The sequence below is a fragment of the Sciurus carolinensis genome (assembly GCF_902686445.1).
Source record: "Sciurus carolinensis chromosome 14 unlocalized genomic scaffold, mSciCar1.2 SUPER_4_x, whole genome shotgun sequence".
Taxonomy (NCBI): Eukaryota; Metazoa; Chordata; class Mammalia; order Rodentia; family Sciuridae; genus Sciurus; species Sciurus carolinensis.
Genome location: NW_025920103.1, coordinates 3,327,676 through 3,353,830, shown reverse-complemented (window position 1 = coordinate 3,353,830; position 26,155 = coordinate 3,327,676).

Genomic DNA, 26,155 nt, shown 5'->3' with positions numbered 1-26,155 from the left:
AGCACAGAGCACAGAGAGAGAGCACAGAGCCAGAGTCCAGAGTGCAGAACACAGAGCAGAGAACCAGGTCACAGAGATCAGAGCACCGAGCAGAGATCACAGAACACAGAACCAGTGCCCAGAGCCCAGAGCACAGAGCACAGAACCCACAGCACAGAGCTCAGAGCACAGAGAACAGAGCAGAGTCAGAGCACAGAGCCAGAGCACAGAACCAGAGTCCAGAGGCAGAGCCCAAAGCACAGAGTGCAGAACACAAAGCATGGATCACAGAGTCAGTATCCAGAGAACAAAGACAGAGTTAAGAGCCCAGACCCAGATTATTGAGACAGAGCATAAAGCCAAAGCTCAGAGCACACAGCCCAGAGCAGAGAGCACAAAGCCCACAGCCAGAGTACAGATACAGAGCCCAAGGCAAGAGTATGAAGCACATAGTGCAGAGCACAGAGTGTAGAAGAGAGTACAGAGATAGAATACAGACCAGAGAACAGAGTTCAGAGACAAAGCCAGAGTACAGAGACAGAGCACACAACCAGAGCCCAGAGCACAGAGCACATAGAAGAAAGCCAGGTCACAGAGATCAGGGAACAGAGCACAGACCACAGAGCCAGAGCACAGAGCCAGAGCACAGATTGCAGACTCACAGACCAGAGCACAGAGCCAGAGCACAGATTGCAGACTCACAGACCAGAGCACAGAGCCAGAGCACAGAGCACAGAGGACTCACCCAGAGCACGGAGCCTGAGCATAAAGTGCAGAGCACAGAGGCCCGAGCACAGAGCACGGCAATTGTGCAGAGAAACAGAGATCAGAGCCGGTAACCTGACACACAGTGCAGAGTACAGAGCAAGAGCAGAGAACGCAGAGCACAGAGCATAGAGGACCCAGCCAGAGCACAGAAACCAGAGCAGAGAGCACAGAGCCAGAGCACAGAGCACAGAGCAAAGAGCACAGAGCCCAGACCAAGACTACAGAGACAGAGACCAGAGTCCAGACTAGAGTACAGAGCACAGAGAACATAGCCAGAGCCCAAAGCCAGAGCCCAGAGCACAGAGTGCAGACCACAGAGTACAGCGCTCAGAGGACAGAGCAAGTGCACAAGAGCACCGATCCCAGAGCACAGAGCACAGAGCACAGAGACTATAGCCCAGAGTACAGAGTGCAGAGACCAGAGCACAGAGACCGCAGCACACAGCACAGAGCCCAGAGCCCAGTGGAGAGAGTCCAGAGCACAGAGCACAAGGCCACATCCCAGAGCCAAGGCCCAGAGCACAGAGAACAGTGCCCAGAGATCAGAGCACAGAGAAGAGAGCACAGAGGATAAAACATAGATCTCAGATCTAGAATACAGACATAACACAGAACACAAAGCCCAGAGCCCAGAGCAGAGTACAGAGATAGAACACAGAGTACAAAACAAAGAGCCAGAAACCAGAGCCAAAGCACTGAACCAGAGCCCAGAGACAGAACACAGAGCCAGAGCACAGATCCAGAGCACAGAGTACATAGGGTACAGCACAGAGCACACAGCACGAAGCAAAGAGCACAGAGTGCAGAGGACACTTCCAGAGTATAGAGAATGAGCACAGAGCACAAATCCCAGAGCCAGAGCACAAATCTCACAGTGCAGAGCAGAGAGCACAGAGCCAGAGTACAGAGCCCAGATACCAGATCTCAGAGAGAGCACAGAATACAGAGCACAGAGACCACACCACAGAGCACAGAGACCACAGCAGAGAGCACATAGATGAGAGCATAGAATCAGTGTACAGAGAAGAACTCAGGGCCCGCATCCCAGAGCTCAAAGCAGAGATCACAGAGAACAAAGAGAGAGCCCAGAGCCAGAACCCAGTGTGTGGAGTGTAGAAAACAGAGCACAGAGCAGAGATTCAGAGCACAGTACACAGAGCAGAGAGGTAAGACCCAAAGTCAGAGAAAGTGCCCGAAGCCAGAGCTGTGAGTACAGAGCCCAGAACACAGAAACAGAACAGAGAACAGAGAACAGTGACCACAGACCAGAGCACAGAGCACAGAGCTCAGAGTTCAGAGCACAGAGCACAGAGTCCAGAGGCCAAAGCACAGAACACACTGCACAGAACACAGAGCCCAGAACCCAGAAATCAGAGCAGAGCCAGAGTACAGAGACAGAGCCCAGAGCCCAGAGCTCAGAGCCGTGACCAGAGGCCAGAGCACAGAGGACAGAGCACAGATCCAGAGCCCAGGGTCAGGGCATGGAGCTCTGGGTCTGGGCTATGGGTTCTTTGCTCTGTGCTCTATGTCTGAGCTCTGTTCTCTGTGCTCTTGGCTCTGGGCTCTGGGCACTGGGCTCTGGGCTCTTTGTTCTAGGATCTTCTGGGATCTCAGCTCTGTGCTCTGTGGTCTGGGATCTGGGCTCTGTGCTCTGTCTCTGAGCTCTGGTCTCTGGGCTCTGTGCTCTGGACTTTGGGCTCTGTGCCTGGTCTCTGTGCTGTGTGCTCTGAGCTCTGGGCTCTGGTCTCTGTGTTCTGTCTCTATACATTTGCTCTGGGCACTGGGCTCTCTGCTTTGTGCTCTGGTCTCTGTGCTTTGTGCTCTCTTCTCTGTACTCTAGTCCCTGGGCTCTGTGTTCTCTCTCTGTACTCTGGGTCTGAGCTATGGGATCTGACTGTGTGCTCTGTCTCTGTGCTCTGGGTTCTGACTCTGTGCTCAGTGCTCTGGTCTCCCTGCTTTGGGTTGTGGCTCTGGCTCTGTGCTCTCTGCTCCATGCTACAGGCTCTGTATTCTCTGCTATGGTCTCTGGTCTCTGTGCTCTGTGAGGTGTGCTCTTTCTCTGAGCTCTGTACTCTGGGCTCTGTGCTCTGTGCTCTGGCCTCTTGCTCTGGGCACTGTGTCTGATTCTGGGTCTAGGCTCTGTGCTCTGTGAACTGTGCTCTGGGCTCTGTATTATGGTCTCTGTGCTCTGTGCTCTGAGCTCTGGGATCTGGTCTCTGTTTTGTCTCTCTACAATTGCTCTGGGCACTGGGCTCTTTGTGCTGTGGTCTCTGTGCTCTTGGCTCTGGCTCTGTGCTTGGTGCTCTGGTCTCTCTGCTCTGGTTTGTGGCTCTGGCTCTATGCTCTCTGCTTTGTGCTATGGGCTCTGTACTCTGTGCTATGGTCTCTGGTCTCTGTGCTCTGTGAGGTGTGCTCTTTCTCTGAGCTCTGTACTCTGGGCTCTGGGCTCTGGGCTCTGGTCTCTTGCTCTGGGCACAGTGTCTGACTCTGGGTCTGTCTCTGTGCTCTGTGCTCTGGCACTGGGCTTTTGCTCTGAGGCCAGAGCACAGAGCAGAGAGCACAGAGAACACAACACACAGCTTAGAGCACAGAAGACAGTGCCCACAGCCCAGAGCAGTGTACACAGAGCATAGAGCCAGAGCCCAGAGTACAGAGAACAGAACACCATGCACACGTCCCAGAGCACAGAATGCAGAGCACAGAGCACAGAGCCCAGAGAGCAGAGCTCAGAGACAGTGCACAGAGCCCGGAACTCAGAGACCAGAGACCATAGCACAGAGGACAGTGCACAGAGGACAGAGCATTGATCCAGAGTCCAGAGAGAGAACACAGAGCCTGCATCCCAGGATCACAGGAGAAGAGCACAGAGAACAGAACCAGAGCCCAGAGTGCAGAGTGCAGTACACAGAGCACGGAGCACAGAGTCAGTACACAGAGAACAAAGACAGATTTAAGAGCCCAGACCCAGAGTATTGAGACAGAGCCTAGAGCCAAAGCCCAGAGTAAACAGCCCAGAGAAGTGAGCACAAAGAACAGAGACAGAGCACAGAGACCAAACACCAGAGCACAGAACACAGTGCTCAGAGCCCAGAGAACAGAGCACAAAGCATAGATCCAGAGCCCAGTACACAGAGTGCAGAGCACAGCAAACAGAGAAAAGAGCAAATAGCACAGATCCCAGAACACAGAGCACATTGAACAGAGCACAGAGACCAGAACCCAGAGCTCAGAGCACATAGCACAGAGACCAGAGACCAGAGTTTATAGCACAGAGCACGGAGCACAGAGCATAGAGCCCAGAGCCCAGACACAGAGTACAGAGACAGAACACAGAGCCCAGAACTCAGACCCCTGAGCAGGGAGCATAGAGAACAGAGCCCAGAGCCCAGAGCTCAGAGCCAGAGCCAGAGTCAGAGCAAACAGCCAGAGCCCACAGTCAGAGCACAGAGCCAGAGCACAGAGCCAGAGCACAGAGTCAGAGCACAAATATCACAATGCAGAGCACAGAGCGCAGATCACAGAGCACAGAGGACACAGCCAGAGACAGAGCACAGACCACATATTGTAGAGCACAGATCACCCAGCCCAGAGCCCAGAGCACAGAGCACAGAGGACACTGCCAGAGCACAGAGACTGAGCACAGAGCGCAGAGACAAGAGCCAGAGCACAAAACTCACAGTGCAGAGCACTGAGCGCAGATCACAGTAGAAGACACAGCCAGAACACAGAGACCAGAGCACAGAGCACCAAGCACATAGTCAGAGCCAGAATACAGAGACAGAACACAGAACCCAGAGAACAGAGCTCAGAGCCAGAGTCAGAGTACAGAGACAGAGCCCAGAGCATATAGAACACAGTGACCATAGTCCAGAGCACAGAGAACAGAGCACAGATCCAGAGCCCAGGGCGAGAAAGGGTAGACCCAGAGCACAGTGCTCTGGCTCTATGCCCTGGCTTGTGCTTTCGGATCTGGCCGTGTGCTCTGGTTCGGGGCTCTGTCCTCTGTGCACTGTGCTCTGGCTCTGTGCTCTGTGCTCTGGACTCTGTCCTCTCAGCTCTGGGGTAATTGATTTGTGCACTGGACTTTGTGCTTTGGGCTCTTGCTCTGGGCACTGTCTCTGACTCTGGGTCTGGTATCTGTGCTCTGTGCTCTGTGCTCTGGCTCTACCCTTTCTCGCAATATTCTGGGTCTGGGCTCTGAACTCTGTTCTCTGCATCCTGGCTCAGTGCTCTGTGCTCTGTGCTCTTGGCTCTGGGTTCTGGCTCTGTGCTCTGTGCTCTGTGTCTGGGCACTGGCTCTCTGCTCTGTGGTACTCTGACTCTGTGCTCTGTGCTCTTCACTCTGTGCTCTGGGTTCTCTCTCTGTGCTCGGTGCTCTCTGCTGTGAGCTCTGGCATGTGGGTTCTGTCTTCTGTCTCTGTACTCTGGATCTCTGCTCTGAGATATGTGCTCTGTGCTCTGGTCTCTATGTTCTGTGCTGTGTTCTCTGGGCTCTGGGCTCTGTGCTCTGTGCTATGGTCTGTGGTCTCTGCGCTCTGTCTCTGAGCTCTGGTCTCTGTGCTCTGGACTCTGTGCTCTAGGCTCATGGATTTGCACACTGGGCTCTGTGCTCTGTGCTTGGTCTCTGAGGTCTGGTCTTTGGGCTCTGACTCAGTGCTCTGGGCTCTGGGCTCTGTACTCTCAGCTGTGGGCTCATTCATTTGTGCACTGGGCTCTGTGCTCTGTGCTGTGTGCTCAGGGCTCTTTTTTCTGTGTTCTGTTTCTCTACAATTGCTCTGGGCACTGGGCTCTTTGCTCTGTGTTTTGGTCTCTGTGCTCTATGCTATGTTTTGTGGTATCTGAGCTCTGTGCTCAGATCTCTGTGCTCTATGCTATGGTCTGTGGTATCTGAGCTCTGAGCTCTGGTCTCTGAGCTCTGGTCTCTGGGTTCTGTGCTCTGTGCTCTGGGGTCTGTGCTGTGGTCTCTGCTCTGTGATCTGACCTCTGGGCTCTGGGCTCTGTGTTCTGTCTCTCTATTATTGCTCTGGGCACTGGGCTCTTTGCTCTCTGCTCTGTTCTCTGTGTTCTGTGCTCTGTACTGTAGGCTCTGGGCTCTGTGTTCTGTCTCTGTGTTCTGGGATCTGCTGTGTGCTCTGGTTCTGTGCTCTATGCTCTGGTCTCTGTGCTCTGGCTCTGTGCTCTGTGCTCTGAGCTCTGAGCTATATGCTTTGTTCTCTGGTCTGTGGTCACTGTGCTCTGTTCTCTGTGCTTTTTCTGTGCTCTGGGCTCTGTACTCAGGTTTCTGGCTTTGGGCACTTTCTCTGGCTCTGGGTCTGTTCTCTGTGCTCTGTGCACTGTGCTCTGACTCTGTGCTCTGTGCTCTGTGCTCTCCTATCTATGCATTGGGCTCTGGCTATCGGCTGTCTCTCTGTTCTCTGTGCTCTCTGCTGTGAGCTCTGGGATGTGGGCTCTGAGTTTTGTCTCTATACTCTGGATCTATGCTCTGGACTCTGTGCACTGGGCTCTGTGCTCTGTGCTCTGTGCTCTGGGATGTCGGCTAGTGCTATGGTCACTGGTTTCTGAGCTCTGGGCTCTGGGCTTTGGACTCGGAACTATGATCTCTGTGCTCTGGGCTCTGTGGTGTGGTCTCTGTGCTCTCTGCTTTGTGCTCTGGACTCTGGCTCTACGCTCTATGTTCTGTGCTCTGTGGTCTGGGATCCTGGCTCTGTGCTCTCTGCTATGGTATCTGGTCTCTGAGCTCTGTGCTGTGTGCTCTGTCTCTGAGCTCTGCTCTCTGTGCTCTTGACTCTGGGCTCTGGCTCTGTGCTCTGTGCTTTTTGTCTGGACTCTGGCTCTGCATTCTGTATTCTGTGCTCTGACTCTGTGCTCTGTGCTAGGCACTCTGCACCCTGGGCTCTGGCTCTGGGCTCTGTGCTCTGTGTTGTGAGCTCTGGTATGTGGGCTCTGTATTCTGTCTTTATACTCTGGATCTATGCTCTGAGCCATGTCCTCTGTGCTCTGGTCTCTATGGTCTGTGCTGTGTGCTCTGGGCTCTGTGCTCTGTGCTCTGTGCTCTGTGATGTGAGCTCTGGGCTCTGGTCTCAGTGTTTTGTCTATCTATAATTGCTCTGGGCACTGGGCTCTGTGCTCTGTGCTCTGGTCTCTGAGGTCTGTGCTCTGTGCTCTGTGCTCTGTACTCTAGATTCTGGTTTTGTGTTCTGTCTCTGTTCTCTGGTTCTGTGCTCTGAGATCTGACTGTTTCTCTGGCTCTGTACTCTGTGCTCTTGTCTCAGTCTTCTGGGCTCTGGGCTCTGTGCTCTGTACTCTAGGCTCTGGGCGCTGTGTTCTGTCTCTGTACGCTGTGTCTGTGCTCTGGGATTTCGCTGGGTGCTCTAGGTCTGTATTCTGTGCTTTGGTCTCTGTGCTCTGGCTCTGAGCTCTGGTCTCTGGGCTCTGTACTCTTGGCTCTGAGCTCGTGGATTTGTGCACTGTGCTCTGTGGTCTGTGCTGTGTGCTGGGTGCTCTGTGCTTTGTGCTCTGGGCTCTGGTCACTGTACTCTACACTCTTCTCTGTGCTCTGTGCTCTGTGCTCTGTTCTCTGGTCTCTGATCAATGCGCTCTGTGCTCTGTGATCTTGGCTCTGTTCCCTGGGTTCTGTGCTCTGTGCTCTGCACTCTGTGTTCTGGCTCTGTGCTCTGGGCTCTGGGCTCTATGCTCTGTGCTCTGTGTTCTGGCCTCTGGTCAATGTGTTCTGTGCTCTGCACACTGCATTCTGGCCTCTGGCTCTGGGCGGCAGCTCTGTGCTCTGTACTGTGTGCTCTGGGCTCTGTGCTCTGTGCTCTGGTTTCTGGGCTCTGGGTTCTGTGCTCTCTGCTATGGTCTCATGTCTCTGAGCTCAGTGCTGTGTGCTCAGTCTCTGCATTCTGTTCTCTGGGCTCTGGACTCTGGCCTCTGGGATCTGTGCTGTGGTCTCTGTGTTCTGTGCTCTGTGCTGGGTTCCCGGACGCTGTGCTCTGAATTCTGGGCTCTGTGCTCTGTGCTATGATCTCTGTGCTCTGAGCTCTGTGCTCTGTGTTCTGTGATCTGGCTCTGTGCTCTGTGCTCTGCACTCTGGGCTCTGGGCTCTCTATATGTTCTCTGTGCTCTGTGCTGTAAGCTCTGGGATTTGGGCTCTGTCTTCTGTCTCTGTATTCTGGATCTATGCTCTAAGCTATGTGCTCTGTACTCTGGTCTCTCTGGTCTGTGCTGTGTGCTCTGTGCTCTGTCTCTCAGCTCTGGTCTCTGGGCTCTGTACTGTTGACTCTGAGCTTATGATTTGTGCACTGAGCTATTCTCTGTGCTGTGTGCTGTGCACTCTGTACTCTGTGCTTTGGGTCCTGTGCTCTGTGCTCTGGTCTTTGTTCAATGTGCTCTGTGCTCTGTGCTCTGCGTTCTGGGCTCTTGCTCTGGGCACTGTCTCTGACTCTGGGTCTGGGCTCTGTGCTCTATCTCTGTGCTCCTTGCTCAGGGTTCTGGGCACTGTGCTCTGGGCTCTGGCTCTGGGCTTCTGCTCTGAGCCCAGAGCACAGAGCACAGAGCACAGAGAACACAGCACAGAGCTCAGAGCACAGAGGACATTGCCCATAGTCCAAAGCAGAGAGCGCAGATCATAGAGCCAGAGCCCAGACCAGAGAGTACCAATCACAGAACACCACATGCACCACCCAGAGCACATAGCCCATAGCAAAGAGCACTGAGTGCAAATAACACAGAACAGAGCCCATAGCACAGAGCACAGAGCCCAGAGAACAGAGTTCAGAGACATTTCACAGAACACAGAGCTCAGAGACCAGGGTCCATAGCACAGAACACAGAGCCCAGAGCCTGAGATCATAGCACAGAACATAGAACCAAGGGCCTGGAGCACAAAGCCCAGTGCACTGAGTGCAGATCACAGATTACAGAACACAGAGCCCATAGCAAAGAGCCCAGAGCCAGAGCCCAAGCACAGAGTGCAGTACACACAGCACAGAGCACAGAGTCAGGACCCAGAGAACAAAGACAGAGTTCAGAGTCCAGACCCAGAGTATTGATACAAGTCCTAGAGCCAAAGCCCAGAGCACACAGCCCAGAACAGAGAGCTCAAAGCACAGAGCCAGAGCACAGAGAACAAAGACCAGAGTACAGAGCAAAGTGCCCAGAGCCCAGAGAACAGAGCACAGAGCACAGAGCATAGAGACCAGAGCACAGACACCAGATCCTAGAGCTCATAGCAAAGATAACTGAGCACAGAGTATAGAGCCGAGAGCCCAGACCCAGAGTACAGAGACAGAACACAGAGCCCGAGTCCAGAACCCTAAGCAGAGAGCACAAAGTCCAGAGTCCAGAGTCCAGAGACATATTACAGAGTGCATAGTGCAGAACACAGAGCACAGAACAGAGTACAGACATAGCATGAAGAACTTAGAGCCCAGAGCTCAGAGACAGAGCCAGAACACAGAGCCAGAACCCAGAGTCAGAGCCCAGAGCTCATAGTGTAGAGCACAGAGCACCCAGCCCAGAGAATAGAGCACAGAGCACAGCAGACACTGCCAGAGTCCACAGCCAGAGCACAAAACTCACAGTGCAGAGCACAGAGTGCAGATCACAGAGCCAGAGCAAAGAGACCAGAGCATGATGCTCAGAGCCCAGAGCCCAGACCCACAGTACAAAGATACAACACAGAGCCCAGAGCCCAGAGCTCAAAGACAAAGCCAGATTACAGAGACAGAGCCCAGAGTCAGAGCCCAGAGCAGAGAGCACAGAGCAGATAATCATCACAGAGATCAGAGCACAGATCCCAGAATCACAGTCCAGAGCACAGAGCCAGAGCACAGAGCACAGAGAACACAGCCAGAGCACAGAGCCTGAGCACAGAGTGCAAATCACAGAGACCAGAGCATAGAGCACAGTGACTGAGCAGAGAACCAGAGCCCATAGCCAGAACCCAGACTCATAATGCAGAGCACAGAGCCAGAGAAGAAAACACAGAGAACAGAGCATAGAGGACACAGCCAGAGCACAGAACCCAGCACAGAGAGCACAGAGCCAGAGCACAGAGCACAGAGCACAGAGCCAAGAGCACAGAGCACCTTGCACAGAGCCCAGATCCAGACTACAGAGACAGAGACCAGAGCCCAGACCAAGAGTACAGAGGACAGAGCACATGGTCAGTGTCCAGAGAACATAGCCAGAGCCCAGAGCACATAGCCAGAGCACAGAGCACAGAGTACAGAGCACAGAGTGCAGAGCACAGAGCCAGAGTCCAGAGCCAGAGACCAGAGCACAGAGTGCAGACCACAGAGCAGGGAGACCTAGCACAGAGTACGTAGCCAGAGCCCAGAGCACAGCGCCCAGAGCACATAGCCAGAGCACTGAGCACAGAACCCAGAACAGAGCGCCCAGGGCACAGACCGCAGAGCCCAGAGACAAGAGCCCAGAGTACAGAACTCAGAGACCAGTGCACAGAGACCAGAGAATAGAGCACAGAGCCCAGAGCAGAGAGTCCAGAGCACATAGTACAAGGCCAGAGCCAAGTCAGAGTACAGAGCACAGAGATCAGAGACCAGAAAAGAGAGCACATAGGTCACAGCATAAATCCAGAGTTCAGAGATAGAACTCAGAGGCCACAACCCAGAGTTCACAGCAGAGAGCACAGAGAATAGAGAGAAAGCCCAGAGCACAGAGTGCAGAGCACAGAGCACAAAGCCAGAGCACAGAGAGCAGGAGCCCAGAGCCAGAGCCCAGAGCCCAGAGTGCAGAACTCAGAGCACAGAGCACAGAATCAGAGCACAGTGCACAGAGCACAGAGACCAGACCCAGATTCAGAGAAAGTACCGAAAGCCAGAGCCCTGAGCACATAGCCAGTGCACAGAAACAGCACAGAGAACAGAGCACAGTGATCCCAGACCAGAGCACAGAGCACAGAGCTCAGAGCTCAGCACACAGAGTACAGAGCTCAGAGGCCAGAGCACAGAATACAGAACACCAAGCAAAGAGTCATAGCCAGAGCCACAGTATATAGAGAGAGCCCAGAGCACAGATACAGAGCCCAGGGACAGGAACAGGGCTCTGTGCTCAGGGCTCTTGCTCTGGGCAATGTCTCTGACTCTGGGTCTGAGCTCTGTGCTCTCTGCACTGTTATCTTGCAATATGCTGTGTGCTCTGTGCTCTGATTCCGTGCTCTGTGCTGTGGTTTGTGCTCTGTGCTCTGGTCTCTGGGCTCTTTACTCTGTGCTCTGTGCTCTGTACTCTCTGCTCTGGGTTTGGTTCTGTGCTCTGTGCTCTGTGCTCAGCTCTGTGATCTGTGCTCTGGGCTCTGTGTCTGTGCTCTCTGCTATGGTCTCTGGTGTCTGAGTTCTGTGCTGTATGCTTTGTCTCTGAGCTCTGTTCCCTGGGCTCTGGCCTCTGGGCTCTGGGCTCTGTGCTCTGGGCTCTGTGCTATGGTCTCTGTGCTCTGTGCTCTTGGCTCTGGGTTCTGGCTCTGTGCTCTGTGCTCTGTGCTCTGTGTCTGGGCTCTGGCTCTGAGTTCTGGTCTCTGTGATCTGGTCTCTGTTCTCTGGGCTCTGTGCTCTGGGCTTCTTCATTTGTGCCCTGGGCTCTGGCTTCTGTGCGCTGTGCTCTGTCTCTGAGCTCTGGTCTCTGCTCTGGTCTCTGTTCTCTGTGCTCTGTGCTATGGGCTCATTGATTTCTGCACTGGATTCTGGGTTCTGTGATCTCTATCTGAGCTTTGTTCTCTGTACTCTGTGCTCTGAGGTCTGGGCTCTGATCTCTGTGTTCTGTCTTGCTGCAATTGCTCTGGGCACTACACTCTGTGCTCTGTGCTCTGTTCTCTGTGCTCTGTTCTCTGTGCCCTGTACTCTAGTGTCTGGGCTCTGAGTTTTGTCTCTGTACTCTGGGTCTGAGCTCTGGGATTGGGCTGTGTGCTCTGGCTCTGTGCTCTGTGCTCTGGTCTCTGTGCTCTGGCTCTGTGCTCTGGGCTCTAGGCTCTGTACTCTCGGCTCTGGGTTCATTGATTTGTGCACGAGGCTCTATGCTTGTTCTGTGTGCTGTGTGCTCTGAGCTCTGTGTTCTGGACTCTGGTCACTGTGCTAGGCAATCTGTGCTCTGTGGTCTGGCTCTGTGCTATGTGCTCTGTGCTCAGGGCTCTGGCACTGTGCTCTGCACTCTGTGCTCTGGGCTCTTACTCTGGACAATGTCTCTGACTCTGGGTCTGAGCTCTGTGCTCTGTGCACTGTGCTATTGCTCTGTGCTGTGTGCTCTGTGCTCTGTTTACGTGCTCTGTGTTCTGGTCTCTGTGCTGTGACTCTGTGCTCTGGTTCCGAGCAGGAGCCCAGAGCCAGAGTTCAGAGCACAGAGTGTAGAGCAAAGAGCAGAGAGAACAGAGCCATAGCACAGTGCACAGAGCACAGAGTCCAGACCCAGAGTCAGAGACAGTGCCCAGAGCCAGAACCCAGATCTCAGAATCCAAAGCACACATTGCAGGGCACAAAGCCACAGCAGAGAGCACAGAGCACAGAGCCAGTACCCAGAGAAAAGAGACAGATTTCAGGGACCAGACACAGAGTATTAACACAGAGCCTAGAGCCACATCCTAGAGCACACAGCCCAGTGGACAGAGCAAAGATCAATGAGCACAGAACACAGAGCCCTGAGCACAGAGCACAGGGAACAGAGTAGGAATCCAGAGCCAGATCCCAGAGCCCAGAGTGCACAGCACAGATCACAGAGCCAGGACCCAGACAACAGAGACATAGTTCAGAGCCCAGACTCAAAGTATTGAGACAGAGCCTAGACCCAGAGCCCAGAGCACACAGACCAGAGCAGAGAGCACAGAGCACAGAGCCAGAGCACACAGTGCAGAGTACAGAGCACAGAGCACACAGACCAAGTGCAGAGCATAGAGCCGAGAGCCCAGAACACAGAGCACAGAGCACAGTGACCACAGACCAGAGCGGAAAGCACAGAGCACAGAGCCAGAGGCAAGAGTGCAGAGCCCAGAACACAGAATACAGTGTCCAGAGTACAAAGCACAGTGTACAGTGACCAGAGACCTGAGCCCAGAGCACAATTCCCAGACACCAGAGCACAGAGCACACAGCAGAGAACCCAGACCCAGAGTACAGAGGCAGAGTACAGAGACAGAGCACAGAACTCAGAGCACAGTGATTACAGACCAGAGCAGAGAGCACAGTGCCAATAGCCCAGAGCACAGTGCCCAGATTACAGAGCCCAGAGCATTAATCAATGAGCCCAGAGCACAGAGCACAGAGCCAGAGCAAAGAGACGAGAGACCAGAGCACAAACCCAGAGTACAGAGACAGAACACAGAGCCCAGAGCCTAGAGTAGAGAGCACAGAGCTCAGAGCACAGAGAAAGGAGCACAGTGCGCAGAGCCCAGAAAGCAGACCAAGTGTAGAGAGAGAAAACACACAGACCAGAGCCAAGAGCTCACAGCGCACAGCACAGAGGTAACAACACAGAGCCCAGAGACAGAGGAAAGTGCCCAGAGCTCAGAGCACAGAGACCACAGCACAGAGCACAGAACACAGAGCCCAGAGCCCAGAGCACAGAGCACAGAGACCACAGCACAGTGTACAGAGGTCAGAGACCAGAGACCAAAGTACAGTTCACAGAGCACAGAGACCAGAGCCCAGAGCTCAGAGCCCAGAGCCAAGAGAAGAGAACACAGAGCACAGAGCCAAGAGAAGAGAACACAGAGCACAGAGCCCAGAGCCAGAGCTTAGAGCCAGAGCCAGAATACAGATACAGCGCACAGAGCACAAAGAACAGTGACCAGTGTCCAGAGCACAGAACCAGAACCCAGATCTCTGGGTCGGTGCTGTCAGGTCTGTTTTCTCGGGTCAGTGCTCTGTGCTCTGGTTTGTGCTCTGTGCTCTGGTCTCTGTGTTCTTTACTCTGTGCACTGTGCTTTGTACTCTGGGTTCTAGGCTCTGGTTCTGTGCTCTGTGCTCTGTGATCTGCTCTCTGTGTCTGGGCTCTGGCTCTGGGCTCCTGCTCTGTGTTTTCTGCTCTGTTTTTTCTTCTCTGTTCTCTGTGCCTTGTGCTCTGTGCTCTGGGCTCTGACTCTAGACTCTTGCTGTGTGCTCTGTGCTCTGTGACCTGTACTTTGGTCTCTGGAATCTGTTCTGTGCTCTGAGCTCTGGACTCTGGGCTCTGTGTTCTGGGCTTTGTGTTCTGGGCTCTGTGCTCTGGGCTCTGGGCTCTGGTCTCTGTGCTTTGTGCTTTGGTCTCTGTGCTTTTTATTCTGTGCTCTGTGCTCTTTATTCTGTGCTCTGTGCTCCATACTCTGCGCTCTCTGCTGTGAATCTGTGCTCTGTGCTCTGTGCTCTGGATCTAGGCTCTGTCGCAATGCTCTTGTTCTGGCCTCTGATCTCTGTCTCTGTTCTCTGTGTCCTGATTCTATGCTCTTGCTCTGTGCTTTGTCCTCTATTCCCTGCACTCTGTGCTCTGTGCTCTGTGCACTGGACTCTGTTCTCTGGGCTCTGTCTCTGTGTTCTCTGCTTTGTGCTCTGTGCTCTAGTCACTGTGATCGGTGCTCTGTGTACTGGGCTATGTGCTCTGCACTCTGTGCTCTGGACTCTGGTTCTGTGCTCTCTGCTATGTGCTCTGCACTCTTGTCACTGTGCTCTGTGCTTTGTGCTGTGTGCTCTGTCTCTGTACTCTGGCTCTGGCTCTGTGCTCTGTGCTCTGGTCTCTGTGCCCTGTGCCCTGTGCTCTGTGCTCTGGTCTCTGTGCTCTGTGCTCTGTGCTCTATGCTCTGTGCTCTGAGCAGTGAATCCGTGCTCTGTGCTCTGTGCTCTGGACTGTGGTGACTGTTCTCTGTGCTCTCTCTCTGTATTCTGGCTCTGGCTGTGAGTTCTGGGCTCTGAGCCCTGTGCTCTGGGCTCTGGTCTCTGCACTCTGTGCTCTGTGTTCTGTGCTCCTGGCTCTGGGCTCTGTGCTCTCTGCTCTGGTCTCTCTGCTCCATGCTCTGGTCTCTGCTCTGTGTTCTGGGCTCTGGTTCTAGGCTCTGTCTCAGTTCTCTGGGTGTGGGCTCTGATCTCTGTCTCTGTTCTCTTTGTCCTGGCTCTGTGCTCTGTGCTCTGTGTTCTTCACTCTGTGCTCTGGGTTCTGGATCAGTGCTCTTGCTCTATGCTCTGTCTTCTGTTCTCTGCACTCTGTGCTCTGGGTTCTGGCTTTGTGCTCTGTGTTCTGTGCAATGGGCTCTGTTCTCTGGGCCCTTTGCTCTGTGCTCTGTGCTCTGGGCTCTGGTCTGTGTGCTCTGTGCTCTGTGCTGTGTGCTCTGTCTTTATACTCTGGCTCTGGTTCTGTACTCTGTGCTCTGTGCTCTGGTCTCTGGTCTGTGGTCTGTGGTCTGTGCTCTGTGCTCTATGCTCTGTGCTGTGGCTCTGGGCTCTGGGCTCTGTGCTCTGGAGTGTGTGATCATGGCTCTGGCTCTAGGCTCTGTCTCAATACTCTGTGTCTGGGTTCTGAACTCTGTCTTTGTTCTCTGTCTTTGACTCTGTGCTTTGTGCTCTGTGTCCTGTGTTCTGCACTTTGTGCTCTGGAATCTGGCTGTGGCTTCTGTCTCTATTCTCTGTGCTCTGTGCTGTGAGTCTGGGATGTGGGCTCTGTGTTCCATCTCTGTACTCTGGATCTATGCTCTGGACTCTGGGCACTGGGCTCTGCACTCTGTGCTCTGGGATGTGGGCTCTGTGTGACTGATTTCTGCACTCTGGGCTCTGGGCTCTAGACTCTAAACTCTGGTCTCTGTGCTCTGTGCTCCATGCTGTGGTCTCTGTGCTCTGTGCTTTGTGCTCTGGGCTCTGGGCTCTGTGCTATGGTCTCTGTGCTCTGTGCTCTCTGCTGTCTCTATATTCTGGCTCTGGCTCTGTGTTCTGTTCTTTGTTCTTTGTGCTCTGTGCTCTGGTCTGGGTGCTCTGCACTCTGTGCTCTGTGCTCTGCATTCTTTTCTGTGACTCTGTGCTCTGTGCTCAGCACTCTGTGCTCTGTGCTCTGGATCTAGGCTCTGTCTCAATAATCTTGGTCTGGGTTCTGAATTCTGTCTCTGTCTCTGGGTCCTGGCTCTGTGCTCTTTGCTCTGTGTTCTGCACTCCACTCTTTGGGCTCTGGTTCTGTTCTCTGTGCTCTGTGCTGTCATCCTAGGACATGGCCTTTCTATACTCTGGTTCTATGCTCTGGGCTCTGTGCACTGGGCTCTGTGCTCTGGACTCTGGGATGTGGGCTCTTAACTATGGCCTTTGGTATCTCAGCTCTGTGCTCTGTGCTCTGTCTCTGAGCTCTGGTCTCTGGGCTCTGGGTTCTGTGCTCTGTGCTGTTGTCTCTGTGCTCTGGTATCAGAGCAGGAGCCTAGAGCCAGAGCACAGAGCACAGAGTGCATAGCAATGAGCCCAGAGCACAGAGCCAGAGCACAGTGCATGGAGCAAAGAATCTAGACCCAGAGTCGGAGACAGTGCCCAGATCCAGAGCACAGAGCTCAGAACCCAGATCACAGAGCACAGAGTAGAGAGCACAGAGTACAGAATACAGAGCAGGATTCCAGAGTCAGAGTCCAGAGCACAGAATGCAGAGCACTGAGCACAGAGCACAGAGCCAGAACCCAGAGAATAGAGACAGAGTTCAGAGCCCAGACCCAGAGTATTGAGAGAGAGCCTATAGCAAGAACCCAGAGCACACAGCCCAGAGCAGAGAGCAGAGAGCAGAGAGCAAGAGCACAGAGTAAAGAGCAAAGAGCACAGAGCACAGAGTACACAGTACAGAGACCAGAGCACAGAGCACAGAGACCAGAGCACAAAGCGCAGAGCTGAGAGCCCAGACTCAGAGTACAGAGCCAGAACACAGACAGAGCAAAAAGCACAGAGCACAGTGACCAGAGACCAAAGCACAGATCACAGTGCCCAGAGCTTAGAGAACAGTGACCAGAGCCCAGAGCCAGAGTCCAGAGAACAGAGTGCATAGCACAGAGTACAGAGGACAGAGCTCAGAGTACAGAGCTCAGAGCACAGAGCTCAGAGCACAGAGTGCTTAGTACAGAGCCCAGAGCACAGAACCCAGAAACCAGAGCACAGAACACAGTGACCAGAAGCAGAGCACAGCATACAGTGCCCAGAGCTCAGAGCACAGAGTAGAGAGCACAGAACCAGAGTCCAGAGCACATAGTGCAGAGCCCAGAGCCCAGAGACCAGAACTCAGAGAGAGAGCACAAAATCCAGAGTTCAGAGACCAGAGACCATAGCACAGAACTCAGAGCCCATAGCGCAGAGCACAGAGCACAAAGAACAGAGACAGAGCCCAGAGCCAGAGCTCAGATTGCAGAGTGCAGAGCACAGAGAACAGAGCACAAAGGTCAGAGCACACAGCACAGTGCACAGAGTCCAGTGCACAAATCAAAGACCCCAGGGCTGGGGAGATAGCTCAACTGGTAGAGTGCTTGCCTCACAAGCACTAAGGCCCTGAGTTCGATCCCCAGTACCACAAAAAAAAAAAAAAAAAAAAAGACCTCAGAGCACTGGGTCTATGCTCTGGGTTCTGGCTCTGAACTCTGGCTCTGTGCTCTGCACTGAGTGCTCTTAACCCTCATCACTATGCTCTGTGCTCTGTCCTCTGTCTCTGTATTCTGGGTCTTGCTCTGATCTCTGGGATCTGGGCTCTGTTCTCTGTGTTGTGTGCTCTTGGCTCTTGAGTCTGGGCTCTCAGCTCTGGTTTCTCTGATCTGTGCACTTTGTTTTGTGCTTTGGTCTGTGGTCACTGTGCCCTGTGCTCTGGGCTCTGGGATCTGTGCTCTGTGCTCTGTATCTGGTCATTATGCTCTCTGCTCAGTGCTCTGTCTCTGTACTCTGGCTCTGTACTCTGGGTCTGGGCTCTCAGCTCTGTGCTCTGTGCTCTGTTCTCTGTGCTCTTTAGTCTGTGCTCTGTGTTCTGTAGTCTGCATCCTGTGCTCTGGCTCTGTGCTCTGCATTCTGTGCTCTGTGCTATGTGCTCTGGGCTCTCAGCTCTTTGCTCTGGTCTCTGGTCTCTGTGCTCTTTAGTCTGTGCTCTGTGCTCTGTACTCTGCGCTCTGAGCTCTGGCTGTAGGCTTTGTCTCAATACTGTTGGTCTGGGCCCTGAACTCTATCTCTCTTCTCTAGGTCCTGGCTTTTTGCTCTGTGCTCAGTGCTCTGCACTCTGCATTCTGGGCTCTGGTTCTGTGCTCCTACTCTGTTTTCTGTGCTCTGTGCTCTGTACCCTGTGCACTGTGCTCTCTGCTCTGTGTTCTGCACTCTGCACTCTGGGCTCTGGATTAGTGCTCTGACTCTGTACTCTGTCTTCTGTTCTCTGCACTCTGCTCTGGGCTCTGGCTCTGATCTCTGTGCTCTGTGCTCTGTACACTGTTCTCTGGGCTCTGGGCTCTGGCTCTGTGCCATGCCCCCGGGCTCTGGGCACTGTGTTCTGTGCACTGGGCACTGTGCTATGGTCTCTTTGCTCTGTTTTCTGTGCTCTGGTCTAAGAGCAAGATCCCAGAGCACAGAGCCCAGGGTCTCTCCAAATACTCTGGCTCTGGGCTCTGAACTCTGGTCTCTGTTCCCTGGGCTCTGACTCTGTGCTCTGGGCTCTGTGCTCTGAGCTCTGACTCTGGAAATGGTCTCTGACTCTGGGTCTGGACTCCGTGCTCAGTGCACTGTGCTCTAGCATTGTGCTCTGTGCTCTTTGCTCTGCAATCTGCACTCTTGGTACTGGATCTGGGCTCTTCTTCTGAGACTGGAGCTCAGAGCCCAGAGTACACAGCCCAGAGCATAGATCCAGAATACAGAGACAGAACACAGAGCCCACATCCCAGGCTCACAGCACAGAGCATAGAGAACAGAGAGAGCCCAGAGCCAGAACCCAGAGTGGGGAGTGCAGAGCACAGAGCAGAGAGCCAGAACCCAGAGAACAGAGACAGAGTTCAGAGTCCAGTCCCAGAGTATTGAGACAGAGCCTAGAGTCAGAGTCCAGAGCACAGAGCCCAGAGCTCAGAGCCAGAGCACAGAGCCACAGCAGAAAGCACAGAACACAAAGCACAGAGTGCCAAGCACAGAGACCAGAGCACAGAGTACAGAGCACAGAGCACAGAGCTCAGAGCCAGAGTCATAGTACAGAGACAGATCACAGAGCACAGAGCACAGTGTCCAGAGCACAGAACACAGAGCCCAGAGCCCACAGCATAGATCCTATCGCACAGAGCCCAGAGCCCACAGCATAGATCCTTTTGCACAGAGACCAGAGCTCAGAGCCAGAGTCCAGAGCATAGAGTGCCAAGAACAGAAGACAGAGCACAGAGCCAGAGAACTGATCCAGATCCCACTGCACAGGGTGCAGAACACAGAGCACATGGCACAGAGCACAGAGCACAGAGCAGAGAGAAGTGAGCGGGAGCCCAGAGCCAGAGCCCAGAATGCAGAGTGCAGAGCACAGAGCACAGAGCACAGAGCCACGACCCAGAGAACAGAGACAGATTTCAGAGCCCAGACCCAGATTACTGAGACAGAGCCTAGAGCCATAGCACAGAGCACACAGCACAGTGACCAGAAACCAGAGCACAGAGTCCAGATCCCAGAGCACAGAGCACAGAGCCCACATCCCAGAGCACAGAGAACAAAGCACAGAGCCAAAGCACAGAGCACAAAGCACAGAGACCAGAGCATCGAGCACATAGCTGAGACCATAGATTCAGAACACAGAGCCCACATCCCAGAGGTCACAGCACAGGGCACAGAGAACATAGAGAGAGCCCAGAGTCAGAGACCAGAGTGTAGATTGCAGAGCACAGAGTACAGAGCCAGAGCACAGAGCACAGACCAGAGAGCACAGAGCATAGAGCCAGAGCCCAGAGCGCAGAGTGCAGAGCACAGACCACAGAGCCCAGAGTACAAAGCCCAGATCACAGAGAATAGAGCACAGAGATGATAGAACAGAGTGCAGACCACAGAGCCAGAGCTGAGAGCAAGAGCCCAGAGAACAGAGTGTGGAGCACAGAGCCAGAGTCCAGAGGGCAGAGTGCAGAGTGCAGAGCACAGAGCAAAGAGAATAGAGCCAGCACCCAGAAAACAGAGACAGAGTTCAGAGCCCAAAACCAGAGTATTGAGACAGCCCAGAGCCAGAACCCAGAGTGTTGTGCCCAAAGGCTCGAGACCCCGCAAAGACCACCAGAGACCACGATCAATGCAAGCAGCAAAGAGTCATTTATTAGCAAGCTCGAGCCTGGTCCTCTGCGTCCTTAACCGGTGACGCTAAGAGAGGCCCCGAGCCCTCGTTAGCAGGGTTTTTATAATGAAAGGCAAGCTGTTTTACAGTGTTCTTTTAATTGGTTAACATTTGAACAGCTAAACATTAGTCCTCCTCTGGTTGGGTCCGGCCAATCTATTTGATTCTCATTGGGTCCTGCCAGAACTGAACGGTCCTAGTGGAAGAAGGGAGGAGGGAAGGGGTGAACTATGCAGGAGATGAGTCGGGGCTAAGCCCCGCTCCCGTCCTTGACAGATAAGGTCTCCAGGCAACCGCACATTCCTCGGACAAATATCTCTTAACAACCTTGGTAAGCACAGGGGCCCAGCAGTCCTGTTTGTCCTTGAGACAGTTAGCAGCACAGATACCACCCTGCTCTCAACATTCCCCCCTTTCGAAGAACATTTAGAGAGCCAATCTTGGGTCTCTATTGTTTTAATTCTTGCTGCTTAATGGGCTGATAATGGGCCTTTAGCACCATTAGCTGTACTGTATTTATTCTATCTTTAACAAAAGCAACTAACTTATTGATTATACAAGGTCCTATAGTTAAAGCTAGTAACAACAATATTAGGGGTCCCACTGTAGCGGACACCAGAGTAGTTAATCAAGGGGAAAAATTGAACCAGGATTCAAACCAGCTCTGACTAGCTTCCCATTCTTTCTTTCTGTTTGTTAGTCCTTCTCTGACATTTGCCATGGATTCCCTCACTACTCCAGAATGATTAGCATAAAACCAACATTCTTCTCCCAGAGCTGCACATAGACCTCCTTGCTTACAGTCTTTAAAGGCAGGTGAATTTGGTAATTAATGAGCTTAGGAGATCCTTAACATTTTATTCTCCCAGGGGCAGTCTCCAACTTCCAGAAGCAGATGGCCTTCACTTTCTTAATTTGACCTGATCCCATATTTCTATACTAACTGCCTGTCCCTAATTCTGACTTCATTTACCCCTCTAATACTAGGAACTCCGTGTAGCTCTCAAAGAAGTCCACTGTCCAAAGTTACTGTAAGGTGGGCAGGAACTAGAGAAGGGAACTGATGAAACACTGGTTATCTAGCAAAACAATTTCTTTCTGCCCAAGAGCTGTGTGCCTGAGATCAATTTAAGAGCTGATAGGACTCCTGTACAGAGCCTCTCCAGGGAGGCTACTGCCACAGCAGTTAGGCATCTTGCGCTCCTACACAGGAACACTCCCAGGCACCAGGCATGCTACATTCATGAAGTCAGGGACCCCAATCTCAGTCATTGTTGTCCCATTTTTGCTATTGTGCATTATACTCTTTCTTAAATGTCATTTTAAGAAGTTTACATATATTGATTTCTGAGTCCATATGAACATTAGTTAACACAGTCTAACATTATATCCAGAACAGGAATCAATCAAAGAAAGGCTGAGAGAGCTTTTAACTTTTCTTTTGTGTAGCAAAATGCTTTCACCTTCTACAATATGAACCTTTAAACAAATCAGGCTGTCACTAACTCTTAGATATACATTTACATTTACATTTTTATCTCAGTGAAATAAGTAACCAATTTTACATATACCTTACTGATAATATGTTCCATAATAGAACATTACATGATAGAAATAAATCCCCAATAAAATGTACTCTTTAAGTTTAATATTACCAGTACAGACAAGTTTATTCTGGAGAATAGCAGCTTGACAAATTTTCTGCTTTAAAAACTTGTATACCTGGAAAATATGAATATATTTAATACAAGGAGTGACCATTTCACAATTACCTTGACACTTTAATCTTACTAAATTCAGTTTTTAAAGAAAAATTTAGACTCTGTAACATAGTACAATACTCTTAACAGTTGTTTAACCATAATTGTATAAACCCCAATTTTTAAGACTAATTGTTTTAAAGAATAAAACTTAATAGACACAAAGTTAAGAGTAAATTAGTGTTTCTAAGAAATTCTTATTATTTTACCATATCATTTTACCATATAGATTAAACTTTGGCTTATATCAGAACATTAGTATTTCACCTTAGGAAAAACCTTAAATAGCTTTAGCTGTCTCACATACATACAACCAACTTAGTTACACACAGACTTGTTGAAACTTGCCCTTTACTTACACACAGACTTTCTTAGCACTTACTTAGACCCTCATGTATTCCATCACACAGGCACTTTCTTACCCAGAAACATTTTCTTTTCCTTTTTATTAAATATATTTCCAAACCCAGAACCTTTTATTTTTCTCTTTCCTATCTGTTGACCCCTTTTTGTCCACATTCTGAAACAACTCTTATGAAATTTTTGAATTTAGACAAATTACTCCAATTTAACAAGATAAAATACTTTCTGGTTTATAGTATTCTAACTGAAACACAGTGAAAGGGGAGATGGTAGCTCTAAATCCAAATCTAAGAGCTCCTTGGAGCTCTGCAGAACTGGAGGGGAGAGCAGGGGGAAGTGGTAAGGGAGCAGATGGAATGCTCACCCTCCGAGTTGAGGTTTTATCTGATAGAACATAACTCTTAATAACCTTGTTTTTAGTAATGACACAAAGCAATTTTAAACCCTTTTTAATTTACCAACCTATGAAAACACCAATAATGTTTAAATATGTTACCCCATGTAATTTAAGGAGTTAAAAGTACTTGATGTTATTTAACAATGAGCATTTTAACTTTGCAAATTAATCAGATGTCACAACAAACACTTTGAGTAATCCCATACATGTTAACTCTAATTCACTTATTCTGTAAAAACCAAGATATCAGAGTCCTGAACAGTATTTGCTGTCTCTTTCCTGTTGAAGAAAAGTCCTAGAAACAATTGATATTAGACATTGTTTAACATCAACATTCCATTAATTTGACCACCTAGAGACTTGCGAGTTATTTCTAAAGACATTTCACTTTTATTAGTTTACCCAATTTAAATTGAACCCTTTTAAATCACGTGAATAAAAGTATTTGGATCCATTTTTAAATTTTAATTTTAGGAGCACTCAGTTTTGATACAGACAAAACATGAGCACGACATACAATTAATACAAAATCAAAGGCCTTGTAACTTTATAGGTGAATCTCCATTGCAATGTAACAGATGTTCAAAAACTCTAGTTGAATAAAAATAGAACTGATCAAAAAGAAAAAAAATCATTAACCTAGGTATGCAGGATCAAAATTATGAGCTCACAAATACAGCATTAGAGAAAAACAAAACAAAACAAGAATCCTAGAGAATGAGTTAGTTCTGTGTAGCAGCCCAGGAGTTTAAAACGGACACCTTTTTTTTTTTTTTCTTTTCTTCAGGTCACCTCCCCCTTTCCCGCTGAGACTGCTGCAGTTTACATTCCAATGCAGGCTTTAGCAAGGCCAGGCAGGGGGGAGGGAGGGATCACCTAGGGCTTTTTAACCCTTTCTCTTCCTGGTTGAGAAATCAGGTTAGGTTTGAATGCAGAAAATCACAAAACATTATTTCTTACTACTTTTGAGGAATGGAGCTGCTGAGCTCTCTGCCTAGGGGGATTGGAGTAAACAAATCTCTCAGGAACAAGGAGAAGGACTGTAAAGTACCCTGCAATGAGTATCCCTAAGCCTAAGATCAAATTAACACAATGAAGAATTTAATAGAAGGCAAGAGTAAAGACCATATAGTACAATACACAAACAGACAGACACGTAGCGCGCCAAATCAAAAATTGGTTAGCTGGTACTTTGTCAATAAAAATAAACAATTTCTGATTGTGTCAAAGAGTTTCCCAGATGCAACACAATGCCCAAATGGGACAAAGAGTTATCCAGATGCGACAAAGTCGCCCAATTGCAGCACAGAAGCTTCCCAGATGTGAGAGTCACCCAAATGTGACAGAGTCGCCCAGATGCAGCGCAGATGCTGCCCAGATGCAGCACAGAAGCTTCCCAGATGTGAGAGTCACCCAAATGCAACAGAGTAGCCCAGATGCAGCGCAGAAGCTGCCCAGATGCAGCACGGAAGCTGTCCAGATGTGACAGAGTCACCAGATGTGACAAGTCGACCAAATGCAGCACAGAAGCTTCCCAGATGCAGCACAGAAGCTGCCCAGATGTGACAGTCACCAGATGTGACAAGTTCACCCAAATGCAGCACAGAAGCTTTACAGATGTGACAGAGTCACCAGATGCGACAAGGTCGCCCGACGGGTCGAGGGGATGTCTCCCGAGATCCTGCTGGGGTCCTATAGTGCGTCCGCCAGGACTATTCCAGCCCAGAACCAGAACCTGTAGGCAATCCAGACCAGAAAACACATGGCAATGCCTTACTCACCGGCCGAAGGTGTCACTTATGACTCTATGATCAGGTGTCTGGGTGGGCTTGGGGCATCCCAGACGAGCCCCCATATGTTGTGCCCAAAGGCTCGAGACCCCGCAAAGACCACCAGAGACCACGATCAATGCAAGCAGCAAAGAGTCATTTATTAGCAAGCTCGAGCCTGGTCCTCTGCGTCCTTAACCGGTGACGCTAAGAGAGGCCCCGAGCCCTCGTTAGCAGGGTTTTTATAATGAAAGGCAAGCTGTTTTACAGTGTTCTTTTAATTGGTTAACATTTGAACAGCTAAACATTAGTCCTCCTCTGGTTGGGTCCGGCCAATCTATTTGATTCTCATTGGGTCCTGCCAGAACTGAACGGTCCTAGTGGAAGAAGGGAGGAGGGAAGGGGTGAACTATGCAGGAGATGAGTCGGGGCTAAGCCCCGCTCCCGTCCTTGACAGATAAGGTCTCCAGGCAACCGCACATTCTTCGGACAAATATCTCTTAACAACCTTGGTAAGCACAGGGGCCCAGCAGTCCTGTTTGTCCTTAAGACAGTTAGCAGCACAGATACCACCCTGCTCTCAACAAGAGCACAGGACACAGACCACAGAGTGCAGAATACAGAGCACAGAGTAAAAGCACAGAGACCAGAACACAGAGCCCAGTACACAAATCAACCTACCCAGAGCCCAGAGATCAGAGTCCAGAGCACAGAGAGCAGAGCAAAGAGTACAGACACAGAGACCAGAGCATAGAGCACAGTGCCCATAGCCCAGAGCATGAGCACAGAGCACAGAGCCAGAGTTCAGAGCGCAGTGTGCAGAGCTCCAAGTGCAGAGCACAGAGCATGGAGAACAGAGAACACAGCACACACCCAAGGCCCAGAGCACAGAGCCAGAGCCCAGAGTGCAGAGTGTAGAGCAGAGAGCACAGAGTCCAGAGGACAGAGTCCAGAGCACAGAAACCAGAGCACGTTGACCAGAGTCCAGAGCACAGAGTGAGGAGCAAAGAGCCCAGAGCACAGAGCCCACAGCAGAGATCCCAGAGCAGAGAGACCAGAGCAGAGAGCACAGAACACAGAGCCAAGGCCAGAGCGCAAACTGCAGAGCACAGAGAACAGATCCAGAGCACTGATCCAGAGCCCACAGAGCAGAGTGCAGAGCACAAAGCCCAGAGCACAGAGCAGAGAACTGATCCAGAGCCCAGTGCACACAGTGTGGAGCACAGAGCCAGATCACCTAGCCAGAGCATAGAACACAAATTCCAGAGTACAGAGCACAGAGGACAGTTCACAGATCACAGAGAACAGAGCACAGCCACAGAGAAAAGAGCCAGGACCCAGAGAACAGAGAGAGAGTCAGAGCCTAGACCCAGAGTATTGAGACGGAGCCTAGAGCCAGAGCACAGCGCACACAGCCCAGAGCACAGAGCACAAAGCACAGAGACTAGAGCACAGTGACCACAGACCAGATCACAGTGCTTGGAGCACACAGCCAGAGCCCAGAGCCCAGAGTGCAGAGCACAGAGCACAGAGCACACTGACCAGAGACCAGAGCACAGAGCACAGTGCCGAGCCCAGAGCACACGGTTCAGAGCACAGAGCACAGAGCACAGAGCACAGTGGCTAGAGAACACAGAACAGGACACAGAGCCCAGTGCCCAAATCAATGAGCCCAGGGCCCAGAGCACAGAGCATAGTTCCCAGAGTACAGAGCACAGAGAGCAGATCACAGAGCACACACCCAGAACCCAGAGCACAGAGCCAGGGTACAGAGACCAGAGCACAGAGCAGGAAACCAAGAGCCCAGAACCCAGAGCACATGCCCAGAGCCCAGAGCATAAAACAGAGAGCACAGAGCACAGAGCCAAGAATAAAGA